Source organism: Carassius gibelio, chromosome A17 (genome assembly GCF_023724105.1).
Source record: "Carassius gibelio isolate Cgi1373 ecotype wild population from Czech Republic chromosome A17, carGib1.2-hapl.c, whole genome shotgun sequence".
Classification (NCBI taxonomy): domain Eukaryota; kingdom Metazoa; phylum Chordata; class Actinopteri; order Cypriniformes; family Cyprinidae; genus Carassius; species Carassius gibelio.
The window spans coordinates 27,189,232-27,199,413 of record NC_068387.1 but is presented as its reverse complement, the minus strand read 5'-3'; the positions used below and the strand labels follow the sequence as shown (position 1 = coordinate 27,199,413).

Below are 10,182 nucleotides of genomic sequence, written 5' to 3'. Positions count from 1 at the left end.
TGAATGAAAGTGTGAAAGTTAGTTCTGACACAAAACGAAGTTGTTATGTATCCTCACGCTTTTTAAAATTGTGTAACGTATCACGTAGTAGACTACACCAGTTATTTATCATCTCAAAGTCTGTGCTTTCATTAAAGATTTCCCAGCAAGCAATTTTGCGTCTAATAGACGTCTAATAGCCGTCTAAACACAGCCGAGACGTCTAGGCTAAATCGAGGCTAATTTTGGGCTGTCAGTGAAAATCTAATAGACGTCTAAACATACCCCAAGAATAGACAGCTATTAAATGACTACATATATACGTCTAATAGACGTCTAACCATAGCCCAAGAATAGACTAGTCATCAATTAGACCGCTAAACAACTACATACGTCTAATAGACAGGCAATATGGGTCTAGGCTAAAACAAGGCTGATTTTGGGCTGTCAGTGAAAATCTAATAGACGTCTAACCATAGCCCAAGAATAGACTAGTCATCAATTACACTACATATACATGTAATAGACAACAAAAAGAGGCATAAGGATTCTTTTCACTCAAATATAACAGGTTCTCATAAATTAAAATCCATCCAAACTAATTGAATATAAAGGGATTTATTTTGAACAATTATATAGACAACAACAACTTGGACAACATTCAAACATAAAAATGAACAAATAAAACATTGGAAAAATATGTAAAACAATTAATTTTTAAGAATTAACTGTTTACTTTAGATCCATAACCCCCACCCCCTGCCCTCCCTGGTGCTTGTTTGAAATGATTAGAAATAGCATTTTTTATTTCACATTCCATAGCTGATGGAAAGCTGGTCATCACTGCGTCTGCCAAATGAGAAAAAGGAAAGAATTATTGCTCAAAAAAAAAACATTGTTGACAATCCTTTTTAACTAATTAGTCAATCACTTTTGCTAGGATGATTTAATAGATAGAGTTAACAGAATATAGATTGAGACTATATAATTTATATCAATATAGACAATAATTTATATCAATATTATAATTAATATCAATAATTGAACATTTTTGCTCGCTTAGTGGTGATGCAATACGGCGTGTAACGATACGCGTATTGAACAATTCTGTACAAGGCATATATATATATATATATATATACACACATATATAGGCTATATAGACACACACATATACATATATATCTGAAATTTTCTTCTCGAATGTTCATTTTGAATGTTCATTTTCAAGCTCATATATGCAAGTTCTGTAATTTCACTTAAATGGCAATGAAAATGACCTATTAATTTTCAGCGAGAGCATTAACTCGATCTCTCAAGCGACGCCATTCTCTTAGATATTTGGGATCCATAACTTCTGAATATGGAAATAAAATTAACATTATAATTGATTATGTAACACTGTTATTCCAAGACATGTCTAACTACTACCATAATGTGTTTTGAAACTGAAATACAGTATTTTTTTAAATTATCATTCTAAAGCCCCTTTCACACTGCACGTCGGACCCGCAATATTCCCGTAACATTGCCTGGTCGCCTTCTGTGTGAAAGCAACCACGTCCCGGAATTGATTACCGAATTGAACCCGGGTCGGGGACCTAGTAACATTGCGGTAATCGATCCGGAACGAGCGCTGTGTGAACAAAAGCCAGATCTAATTCGGTATCGAAGTGATGACGCGCGTTATCGCGCGACTTTTTTACCGGCTGTTTTGAAGGAAGATCAACATTCGCGACGAAAACACATGTGCAAACTGTAATGAAGCAGAGATCAGTTAGTTCCTCACTTTCCGCGCTGACGCCGAGATCGTTTGCTTGCTTCAGTTAAAGTATAACGTGCCAAGCTTTGTCGACTCGTACATTACACGTCACGCGCTGATGTCACGTGTCGTTACGGGATCTTCAAGGATTGTGTGTGGAAGCACGCACATATACCGGGTCATCACTGGCAGTGTGAAAGTGCCAAATCTAGCGACCAGGGAACAATTACAGGAACACTTTACCCCTGTATTTGCCGGAATGGCAGTGTGAAAGGGGCTTAATGAAGGTGAAAACATTTTATTTTCATTTCTACTTTAGTTCTTCCCTCAAGTTTAAAGGGATAGTTCACTTTGAAATTAAATGTTGGTATGTTTTAGCTTACCTTAAGGACGTCCAAGATGTAGGTGTCTTTGTTTCCGCAGTAGTTTAAATTTTTTAGGTCAAACTATTCTTGTCTGTCAGTCATATAATGCAGGTCTATGGTCACCACCTAAAAAGGCCATGCACAGAGAAGTCCAAATTAAACAATTCCCCATCGTAAGTACACATTGATGGACTAAGACACTAAACGAGCAGTCTGTGTGAGAAAATGAACAGTATTTATATCGTTTTTACCTCTTGTACACAGCCACGTCCAAGTGATATGAGGGCTCGCGTGCTTCCAGGTGTGTGATGCGTCCGCGTTCTGGCTTAATTTGCGCAAGCGCCGCACTTAGACTAAGCCAGCCCAGAATGCACACACACCGAAGCACGCGCGCCCTCAGATCACTTCGACGTTGCTGTGTTATAAGAGGTAAAACGATATAAATACTGTTCGTTTTCTGACACAAACCGCTCGTTTCGTGTCTTAGGCTATCAGTGTGTATGGTGGGGAATTGTTTAATTTGGACTTCTCTGTGCATGCTCTTTCAGGTGGTGACCATATAGACCTGCATTATATGACTGACAGACAAGAACAGTTTGACCTAAAAATATAAAAATTGAAACTACTGCGGAAACAAAGACACCTACATCTTGGATGCCCATAAGGTAAGCTTAAACATATCAAAATTTAATTTCAAAGTGAACTATCATTATAAATCATTCTTTATCACTTACTCATATAACTCTAATAAACATAAAAAATACTTATAGGCGTAGTTCACTTAAAAAAAAAATAAATAAATAAATAAAAAACAACATGTAATCATTTACTCACTTTCACTTGGTTCCAAACCTGTATGGCTTTCTTCTGTTGAACACACACAAAAAAAATATATTTTGATGAATGTTGGTAACAAGACATTTAATGGTAGTCACTGAGAAGTGTTCTGTATATTCAATTGCTGTACTTTGTTGACTGATTGCAGGATAATTTCCAATAAACAGTGTCTTTAAATCAAATAAAGTGGATTACATCACTCCAGTTCTGAGGTTTTTACACTGGCTATCTGTCTGTCAAAAAATTAATATCCAAAAACTACAGTTGGTTATTAAATTAACATTTTAAGGCCAAAGTAAATTTCTAATCTTCTGATGCACTATGAACCATCCAGAGCAGACCTCTCAGGACATCTGGGACAGTAGCCAGCTACTTTTATATCTCCAAAGTCAAAACAAAACATGGAGAAGCAGCATTCAAATTTATATCTGAAACAAATTCACTGAAAACTGAATGTATGCTGCATATTTTAATTATTTACAAACAAGTTTAAAGACTTTATGTTTCCCACTACCTTATATTAAATGGAGAGGATTTTTTTTTTTTACTTTTCATGTTGCACTATGCTGCTGTTAAATTTTATGTAAAGTACTTACAGAATTTGCTTTAAATCAACTCTAATTTAAATACAAATAAATTAGTTTCATGCTTACCACATTCATTGAATTTAGATACATTTGCAATAACACGTGCAAGGTAACGTTAACTTTTTGGAGAAAAGTAGTACTCTGCAATGTTAATGTTAAAATGTCACGGTTTCTACACATAATAACAGCTAACTAATTTAAACAATAAACATATAAAAAATAACACGCATACTTACAAGATCGAAGTAGAAATGTGAAGGTTTTCACTCAGACTGTTGCTCACCCGTTGCTCTCCGACAGCTGCCTCGTGTAAAATAAAATGGCGGAAATGTTTATCGCGAGATTTGGCTTAAGTGATCTAGTCACGCAATGGCATTAGTTCCAGTAGACATGTCTCAGTAGTGTTTCAATTGTGCCATCTAGCGGTTGGGAAATGGAATTGCATTTGATTAGATATTTTTATCGTAGATTGTGTATGACTGTTTGACAGAAAATATATATTAAGCTGTGTAAGCGAAAACATTTCAAAGACTAATATTCTAGGTCGCTGGTCTGAATCTGGGCCAAGCCGTACATAGACCAGATTGCCTTGATTTCGCCAGGTGGGCTAAAGCAGACCGCATATAGCCCGTCCAATTCGGAGCTAAATCGTGATCTACCATGCCGTGAAATGACGTATTGAACCTTGATATCATACCAATGCGAACATGATTGAATATTAACCATTTCATGCACTGCCTGGCAAAAAAATACAATTAATCAGTTTTGACAAAAAGTGGGCTACAATAGCCGGGTCTAAATACGAGCTAAATCGTGGCTACGCACAGCCTACACATATAACATGTAAAATAAAGTAAACCAAACAACTTGTAATCACGTTAGACTCTGCGTACATGATGGAATATCATACATCTCACAAGTTATTTTGCAAAAAAAATACATTTATCCAGATTAAATGTTATTTGGGCTAAAAGTGGGTTACACATAGCCGGACTATATCTGGTCTATATTTAACCCAGACGTTGAAATGACGGCTATTGCTTGCTGGGTTATTTATTGATAGATAATCAATTATTACCCAGCTTTTCCTCCTGAGTCTCAGGCTGGTGACACACTGCGTGTCATGAGCGTGACGCTTCTGCTGCGTGGCGGCTGCTTCGCGTTTTCTGTGTTTTTATACAGTCTATGGTCTTTACACACCAGAATCGCTGCTGCTGCTGTAGGGGACATAGAGGGAGACCGCCGACAGACCAGGGTCTTGTCTTCATGACAACAGTATCTATACTTCACGTTGAGCATAAATATAAAGCCTACTGATAAAGGACACCGTCAACAGTATTGACAGCAAAATAGACTATGTTTGACAGGTGCAATATTTGAAAATCTAAAATTAATTTATTAATTTATTTTTTTAATTACATTTATATCTGAATATATGTCAGAGTTCAGAGCGGGTTCGCGAATAATTTGAGTCAGTTCGGGAGTTCGGAGCGGGATCGCGAATCATTTGAGTCAGTTTGGGGATCGCGAATCATTTGAGTCAGTTTGGGGATCGCGAATCATTTGAATCAGTTCGGGAGTTCGTAGCGGGATCGCGAATCATTTGAGTCAGTTTGGGAGGTCGGAGCGGGATCGCGAATCATTTGAATCAGTTCGGGAGTTCGTAGCGGGATCGCGAATCATTTGAGTCAGTTATGGGGGTCGCGAATCATTTGAGTCAGTTTGGGGATCGCGAATCATTTGAATCACTTCGGGAGTTCGTAGCGGGATCGCGAATCATTTGAGTCAGTTCGTGAGTTCGTAGCGGGTTCACTTCGCGAATCATTTGAATCAGTTCGGAAGTTCGTAGCAGGTTCGCGAATCATTTGAATCAGTTCGGAAGTTCAAAGCAGGGGGCAAGGAACTCGACCGGAAGTTGAAGTTGGCCGCGTGCCGCCATCTTTTAGCAGAACTTCACTTGCGTTAGCATTCCATTAACTCCCATTCATTTTGGCGTCACTTTGACAGCGAATAACTTTACATCTGAGGCGTTTAAAGACTCCGTTTGTCCATTATTTATTTCTTAAGATACACGACAATGTATAAAGGGCTCCATTACCTTCTAGGTTACATTATGGCCCCGTATAAACAGTTTTTGTAAAAAATAGGCTAACGATTGCGTCATAACCACTCGGCTCTCTGTCTCATTACCGTACAGACAGGTGGAGAAGCTCGCAGGCAATTAACTTATTATGGCGTACTGGCGTTACGTTTTAAAATACTATACAAAATAATTAATCAGAATACTTACTCCTGCTCACTCACGACAAAGAACTCCCCGCTCAAGCTCGCCGTCTCTGTAAGATTAACGATGGCAGTTTGCACGCACAGCTACTAGAACATTTACATCTGTCAGACAGGTTGCTGACGTCATCAAGCTTCGTTTGAGTCTGCGCATCAGAAACGGAAGTGCTAAAAAACGATAAAAATGGGCTTCACTTGTCTCAATTGAGTTCCAATGGGGTCGCTGTGTCCATTTCTTTTACTGTCTATGGTTCAAAGCGGGTTCGCGAATCATTTGAGTCAGTTTGGGAGTTTGGAGCGGGATCACGAATCACAAAAGATTCGCGCTAGTAAATTTTCAAATTACCCTTTAATTCGTTGCTGCCAACTGGGGTGGCAGCAGGGGTGGCAAGGCTTTCTTATGCCACCCCAGTAGATCCGTCCCTGTTTTAAAGCAGCGATGAATCAAAGCATCACGAGGTGAGATAATTACCAAGTGTGTGCTCATGTTTTCACGGTCACCTGCTGTGAATGACAGACGCAATATTTCTTCAGACTGAGACTAATGAATATTAGGAGTCTTAATTGGCAGATAATTCTTGAATATTAACTAGATGTTGCACTGTACTTGCACAAATACATTATTCAATCTCTCTTTGTTTGACATCATTCATTAGAAAATGAGATTTCTTATCTGACGCAGAAGAATCACACTTTATTCACAGGAACATTAATCTCGACTGATGAATCCTGAGGACAATACGGTGCAGTAATTATTAGATGGATTTTAATAAAAGGAGCAGCTTTTGAACTAAATGACATTTAATTACAGCTTACAACTTTCTTTCCTCTGTGAAGATGTCTTAAAGAACTGTTTTTGTGCACACACTGAAACTCAGTGGGGTCCACAGCACGTGTCATATCAAAGGAAACTCTATCAATATTAGAAAGTCTGTTTGATGATGACAGCCGGTCGAGAGATTGATTAGAGCAGGATAAGCAGACATGAACGGTTTTCCATAATTAACTGTATCTACTGTACACTAACCTCCAGTCGACTGAGCGTCTGATCTGTACAGAGACACATCTGTATCTGTCTCAATCAAAGCCACTTTAAAATGAGCTGCACTTCCAGTCTGTGACAGTTCAGTTCCTCATTCATTCAGTGATGTGTGTGTGAGAATGTGTGTTTAATAGCATGAGATGTAAATCCATATGATCTGAGCAGGTTTTAATAAGGACAGTAACTGATCTCATCACAGTGTTAGTCATTCACAGACCACAGCTTGACTATCAGAAACCGCAGCCGCTGAAAACTCTTCATCTTTATAACATTAACCTGGTTAACTGCATATACACCTCAGAATTCATTCATATCTATCAGAAGATCTGTATTCTCAGAGATATACGGCCGATGCTCACATGAATCCATTGGTGCTGTATTCTGTTCATCAGTGCATCTCTTTTGTGTGTCGTACCTCTGAAAAATAATTGGGTCCTGGTGGATACGAGCCAGTCTTTATACATATGTAGGCAGCGGTTGTCATGGCAACAGAGGGAGCGGCCACATTCTCCTGCTCTATTTCCACACACACACACACACACACACACACACTGATGTATATCAGAGAGAATTAGATCTCACTATCTCATGAAGAACAGGATCTAATAGCAGGTGTGTCAGGAGGACACTGAAGCACACTTTACAAAAGATCAGTTTCTGTTGAGATGTGTATATGTCAGGTGTGTGAAAGGTCATGACCCCCACAGACCCTTCATTAAACAGCTGCATTACTTTTGAAGCATTATCCCCAAAATAAAGTGGACAGCATTCATTAATGCAAGCAATCTTGATATCATGCAACCTGTACATTGTATTTTCAATACAATAGTGAAAGCGCACAAACTGAACTTACTTGCCAAAGTGGCCAAAATGTTAATCATTATTAACTCACAGCCACATAAGCCACTGCTTACCATGACAAATCTTTGCCAAAACTGTCCCAGATCCGTTTCAATGTACCTGGGCCACATTTGCTGAAACACATGTGGACCGGATTTGGTTTACACCCCGATTCACTAGTGGGATTGATTACTTGATTATGGTTCACCTGTGTTGATTAGGCTAAGTATCTGACGCGCTCCTCCCGAATCTTATTGATAATTACATTTAATTTTTGTAGATAATGACACATTTTTGCCAAAGGTGGCCCACTTTTGGTTGGCAATATTTGGGTCATAATCACTGTTTACTACATGGGACACTTTAGGGTCACATTCAGATTACACACCTCCATCAACACTGCATCTTTTCCTACAGAGGCACATATGTGGTTTGATACATTTGGGTTTTTCCAGTTTACATATGGTCCACTTCAGGCTTACATCCGTTTTGTACCAGCCATAAGAAACATTAAGACCATAGATGATCACTGAATTTTAACATAAATGAATCTAAAGCTGAGGTCATGGGTACAGTTCCATATAATTGCACTTCAATCAAACTATACATTTTTTCAATTAATGCACTGAACTGAAGAAATGTCCAAGTTGCACTGCAGACTAAGTTGCTTTGAATAAAAGCATCTTGTCAAATGCATAAATGATGTATTGAGATGTGATAAATCATCTGAAGTCTCAATAAGTGTTTGTGTGTATTGCATTGATATCTGCTGATATTGTGTGCACAAGAGACGCTTCTGCTTCAAACACAGTAAAGAGACATGCACAGAAGTTTCTGAATATCTGATTTCTGCTTCTTCTTTAAGACAGTTATCGATCACCACTAAAGCATTAAACAAACAGCGATCATCTGTGTATGTTTCTGGCACTACAGGAGGTTTTGCTCCATTGACTTTAATGACCGGCTCTCACAGCAGCTGAAATTCCCTTGAGATTCAAAATCTCTTAACTTTTAGGAAGATTTTTACATAGAGTACAGAAAAAAAAAACAAGGGAGTACTGTGGCTAATCTAATCTTCCTTATGTCTATTTATTTCTAGTTCTACAGCAGATGAAAATATGGATATTCCCCTAAGAAATCAATTCATGTTTTTATTGAAATTTTTAATTGTCTATTATATATATATATATATATGCTTACATACCCAAACTACATTAAAAAAGGTAAAATAAGCATAATATTACTACAGAGGTTTTATACACACAGACGCTCTCCAAGCAAACAGCAGCACAGAGCGGACATCATCTGAAATCATCCTCAGATGTTCAGTGTTTGTGTGTGAGACTGACTCTCTTGTGCTGAACTCTCCATGTGCTGCTCAGTATATTGCTTTAGGGTCTATTGACGTGTCTATTGATGAATCCGCCAGCCTCTCTCGCTCCGACAGTGCAGTCGTCACTCATTCTAAACAATGTTCCATTTAATTGTCTCTTAAATTCACGTGACTCCATAGGCATTCAATCACCCAAGAGACTGCAAATATATGTTTTAGGTGCTTTAGGCTGCAATTTCTACATTTTGGCTTTGCTTTCCTATTGATGATCTCTCCCTTGTTTTCATACATTAAATGCAAGTTTATTTGAATATATTTGGCTGTTTTCTGTATATCCTACTTTCTCCCAAGCCACGATTGGTTGATTACGTACAATTCCTGCATGCTATTGGTCAAACTACTGTTCAGTCAATTCCTTCAGCAAGTATGGAAACATTAGGAACAAAAAGCCAAAACCTGGAAATTTTAGGCAATGTGGAAATACCTTTGTGATATATCAGTTTTCCCTTACGTGTGTTTGTCACAGTTTTGAGAATGAAGTAAGAGTGCCTATAGATCAAAATGTTATTAATGTAGCTTCACTTCACATCCTTTTCCCACACCTGCGATCCCATTGCTTTAACTAACTTCATGCAAGCCGACAGCCTTCTATAGTATAAACCTTAAAAACAGAGACATCATCAAGCAGCCATCACACAGTCACCTCTAACACTGTAATCAACCACTCCAGTGAGGAATCGATCTGTGGAACCCAGGTTCTGCCCCACATACCGTCCATCATGTGGCATCATGATCAATGGCCTGTTTTAAAGAGCAACTGACCTGGAAAGTTAACCAGGACTCTTGTTAGATTCTACCAGAATACACATAGAGGGTTTGTTTGCACCAGCAAGACTGCATTTTCTCTTTTGACAGGTGTCTCCATATTCAGAAAAACGGTTAGTGCATCTGCATGTTTTAACCGCTGCATGCATTTGTCCCTAAAGGGGCCGAGAGAGTGTTTGAGAAAGTGTGTCACCCTCACAGAGTTCAGCCGCTCGTCACGGGAGGTAAATGCATTTAGGTCGACCGAGCGAGAGAGGACTGGGGCGTGAGAGCTATTGAAATCTGGCCAGCCCAGCTCATCATGGTCCAGTTTTCTACGCACACCAATA

The 10,182-nt window shown here is 38.6% G+C and overlaps 1 long non-coding RNA gene across 1 annotated transcript; it reads right to left on the bottom strand.

Annotated features, from left to right (window-relative positions):
• Nucleotides 1-636: 636 nt before the first annotated feature.
• LOC127933188 (uncharacterized) lies at nucleotides 637-3,955 on the bottom strand. The gene is made up of 3 exons (XR_008147452.1): nucleotides 3,767-3,955; nucleotides 2,941-2,973; nucleotides 637-828 (listed from the first exon to the last, which is right to left on the bottom strand). It is a non-coding gene; the product is annotated as an uncharacterized LOC127933188 (long non-coding RNA).
• Between the last annotated feature and the right edge of the window lie 6,227 nt (nucleotides 3,956-10,182).